Source organism: Artibeus jamaicensis, unplaced genomic scaffold, assembly GCF_021234435.1.
Source record: "Artibeus jamaicensis isolate MK-2021 breed Jamaican fruit bat unplaced genomic scaffold, CSHL_Jam_final contig_851, whole genome shotgun sequence".
Taxonomy (NCBI): Eukaryota; Metazoa; Chordata; class Mammalia; order Chiroptera; family Phyllostomidae; genus Artibeus; species Artibeus jamaicensis.
In genome coordinates, this window is record NW_026521986.1 from 360,713 (window position 1) to 365,122 (window position 4,410).

At 40.6% G+C, this 4,410-nt stretch overlaps 1 pseudogene; it reads right to left on the reverse strand.

Annotated features, from left to right (window-relative positions):
- Nucleotides 1–535: 535 nt before the first annotated feature.
- On the reverse strand, nucleotides 536–1,030 carry LOC128628589 (peptidyl-prolyl cis-trans isomerase A-like; annotated as a pseudogene).
- Nucleotides 1,031–4,410: the final 3,380 nt, after the last annotated feature.

Genomic DNA, 4,410 nt, shown 5'->3' on the forward strand with positions numbered 1-4,410 from the left:
TTGCCTCCTGCTTTACTGAGAAGTTCAGTGCCATCTGCAATCTCCTTCAACTTCCTATTCCTTCCCTAAATCTTTTCTATTTGCCTTCAGCCATCACTTCTTCTGTCCTTCTGTCCCAGAGAAGAGGCATCGCTCTTATTTCTAGGTTGAACCCAACTTCTCCAGAACTTTTCTCTATAACTTGTAACTTCTCTTCCTTATAACCCTTAATTCCCTTGTCACAGGTTCTTTAGCTTCAAGAAAGTAAAAAATAAAATATGGATATTAATAAAACAAATACAGATGTTTCCAATACCCAGAAATTACCATTGTTCATATTGTGAGAAACAGGATTATCTATTTCCTTTTTCTGTTTAGTTTCTATTTCATAATCATAAACTTAAGTTTGGAATCCAGCTAGACTTGGAAGGGGTAAGGAAAATATGAAACCCGATGAACTATGGCAAGAGCATGAAGATTATAGAACATTCCAAGCTGATGAGGGTGAAGCCACAGAAGGAATGGTCTGGTGGTTAAGATAAAACACAAGTCAAGTTTATGAGAGTTGTCCACAGTCAATAATGGTGATCTTCTTACTGGTCTTGCCGTTCCTTGACTCTTAGCACTTCATGGCTGCCACAACATCTGTGCTGTCTTTCACCTGGCTGAAGACCACATGCTTGCCATCCAGACACTCAGTCTTGACAGTGAAGATGACAAACTAGGAACCATTACGTTGGGTCCAGCATTTGCCATGGACAAGATGTCAGGACCTGTGTGCTTCAGGATGAAATTCTCATCACCAAATTTCTTCCCGTAGATGGATTTGCCACCTGTGCCCCTGTGGCTTGTGAAGTCACCAGCCTGGCACATAACTCCTGGGATAATCTGTGAAAGCAGGAATCTTTATAACCAAATCCTTTCTCCCAAGTGCTCCAAACATGAAAGTTTTCTGCTGTCTTTAGAACTTGGTCTGCAAACAGCTCAAAGGAGACGTGGCCCAGGGCCCACCGGTGGCAGTGATGTCACAGACCATGGCAGGGCTGACCATGTCTGGGCATGGGAAGTGCCAGGGTGGCAACGTCTGCAAGGCACTTGGTTTATCTTTTTTCTAATGAAAAAGAAAAATTACAGATAAAGTTGAAATTCCCTTTTACCCACATCATCAGTCCTATCACCTTTTTTCTTTCCTAGAAGCACATTTTATGATTTTTGCATGTATTCTGTAAGGTCATTCAAGAATACTTTTACTCTCTATACAAATAACATGTAAGATTGCTTAGTAGATAATTTTAGAGGTAACATGTTTCATATATCATAGCCTATGTTTTTCCCTCCATGTTTTGCCCTCTATCCACATAGTATACCCAGGTCTAGTAGTGAGCTCCCTGAGGGCAGGGTCTTGGTTTGCTCATCGCTGAATCCCAGAACCTAACAAAGCACTTGGCACATAGTAGGCACTCAAGATGTTTCTTAAATAAAAGGTTGACTGCTATGTAATAGTTAACCACATGAATATTCCATATATCACATTTATTTGTTCACTCTCCTACTGGTCAACTGTTTTGGTTGTTTCTACTTTCCATGTTTCTTAATACAAAGTTGTGGGACATCCTTTCACAAGTCTTCTTGTGCCTCTGTTTAAGATTTTCCCAGGAGTGCTTACCTAAAATTGAAGTTGTTAGGTTGTAGAAAATAAACTTAAAATTTCATCTATATAGATATAGCCAAACTGCTCTGCAAGGTTTCCTGGTTTTAAAACACATTTAAGAATTTTGCTCCACATTTTTTTCCCCCTGAGTGATCTAGACTTTGAGGTAATAGTAATCTATAGCCCCAGGATCCATTTATTTTTGATGCTTGAAAGAGCTAATCTTTGATTTTTTTTGAAGATTTTATTTATTTATTTTTAGAGAGAGGAGAAAAGGAGAGAGGGAAAGGAACATCAGTGTGTGGTTGCCTCTTACACACCCTCTACTGGGGACCTGGCCTGCAACCCAGGCATGTGCCCTGACTGGGAATCAAAATGACAACCTTTGGTTCACAGGCCCACGCTCAAACCACTGAGCCACACCAGCCAGGGCTAACCTTTGATTATTAAGTTATAATAGTCAAGTATCCCTCCCCTTTAAGATAATTATGATATGAGAAAACTAGGTTTGATATAAAATTATGAAAACCTGAAATTCAACTCCTAAAATATTGTTTTTAAGGAACTTATGGTGAACCATCTTATTCTATAATTATTTGAATATATATCTTTATATTGGGTTGGTCAAAAAGCCATATGTTTTTTTCTATAAAATGAAGTACACATCTTTAATTTTCACTTATAGCTTTACTGGGTTGAATATTTTGAGTATGTCAGCTATCTCCCATGTGGTATAACATGATCATTCTTAATTTAACACCTCAATTTGATTGCTATCAACTTCAAGTTGTCTACCCAACTGTGGAACATCATCCAGTGAGAAATCTCCATTACAAAACTTCACAAATAACTTTGACACGTTAGATCAGTTTAGATTCAATTGTTAACAAATATGTATTTATTGACATTTTATTGTTCATAGTTTGGATGTTCTTTTTCTTATATAAGTCCTTTTAACATTTCATATAATAATGATTTGATGTTGAACTCCTTTAGTTTTTTCTTGTTGGGAAGCTCTTTATCTGCCCTTTAATTCTAAATGACAGCTTTGTGAAGTAGAGCAATCTTAGCTATAGGTCCTTGCTTTTCGTGACTTTGAATATTTCTTGCCAATCCCTTCTAGCCTGAAAAATTTTTTTTGAGAAATCAGCTGACAGCCTTATGGGAACACCCCTGTAGATAATTAACTGCTTTTCTCTTTCTACTTTTAAGAGTCTTTATCTGTAAACTTTGGCATTTTAATTATGATGTGTCTTGAAGTGGGCCTCTTTGTATCCATCTTGTTTGGGACTCTGTGCTTCCTGGATTGCCACATCTATTTTGTTCACCAAATTAGGAAAATTTTATTTCGTTATTTTTCCAAATAGATTTCCACTTTCTTGTTCTTTATCTTCTCCTTCTGGCATCCCTATGATGCAAGTGTTGGAATGCTTGAAGTTGTCCCAAAGGTTGCTGACACTGTCCTCTTTTTTGGATTCTTCTTTCTACTTCTTGTTCTCATTGGTTATTTTTTGCTTCCTTACGCTCCAAATTATTGATTTGATTCTTCGATTCACCCACTCTACTGTTGTTTCCCTGTTAATTGTTTTTTATATTAGTGTGTCCTTTGTTTCTGACTGGATCTGATTTATGCTGTTGATGTCCTCACTAAATTTCTTGAGCATCTTTATAATCAGTGTTTTGAACTCTCCATCTGATAGATCACTTATCTTCATTCTGTTTGGGTCTTTTTTTTTCTGGAGTTTTGATCTGTTCTTTCATTTGGGCTATGTTTCCTGGTTTCCTCATTTTGGTAGCCCCCCTGTGTTTTTTTCTATGTATAGGTAGAGCTGCTATGCCTTGCTGTCTTGGTAGCATGGCCTAATGTAGCAAATATCCTGTAGAGTCCCATGGTACAGCCTTCTCTATCACCCCAGCTAAATACTTGAGGTGCACCTTTCATGTTAGCTGAGTACGCCTCCTCTTGTCTTTGAGACTTGATTGTTGTTGGCAGGTCAATAGGAAGGATTTGTCCAGGCCAGTCAGGAGCAAAGACTGACTGTGACCCATGACCACTAACCTTTGTGAAGGATTAGCTGTGCAGAGGCATGGTAGTGGTGTTCTGACATGGTCTGTAGCTGTTCACCGGGTGCACTGGTTCTGGGTTTCCAGGGTGGTGCAGGCCAATGTCAACCCCCACCTCTGTTTTGCCTGGGGCCACTCTGCCTGAGCTATAAAGCAATCTGAGGTGGCTGCTACTTGTGCAGGGCGTGGAGGTTCCCAGGCAAAGCCAAGTTGCAAGCCTAGGCTGGCTGTTGCTAGTGCTGGGCCTGGGGCCACTTAGCAAGATGTGTGGGTCACTGAGGGCTCACTGAGACCAGCTGTTGCTTGTTCAACAGGATTTAGGAAGTTATGAAGCATGAGACAAGGCAAGCCATTCATATAGAAAAGTCACTGTTAACAGCTTGGGTGGGCCCATATGTTGGGTGGGACAATCTCAGGGGATCTCTAGGGCAGAGCAAAGAATGTTAGCCAGGTTGATGGAGTCTCAGACATGGTACCCGTCTGCCAGCTTGGTGGCTCTGTGGGGGGAAATTTTCAGAAAAGGGACAATGGCCCCTGCCCACCTTTCTGTCTGGCAGAAAGCTGCCCCCCAGCTCTCACCTTGATGCCAGACACCTCAGTTCCTCCCTGTGTGCCACCGGTGCAGCCTTTCAAGCTGCTACATCAGTGCTGGCGCTCAGAGGGCATGAGTCTGAGTACGTCTGTGTGTGGGTTCTTTAAAAGGAACTGCTTGGGAC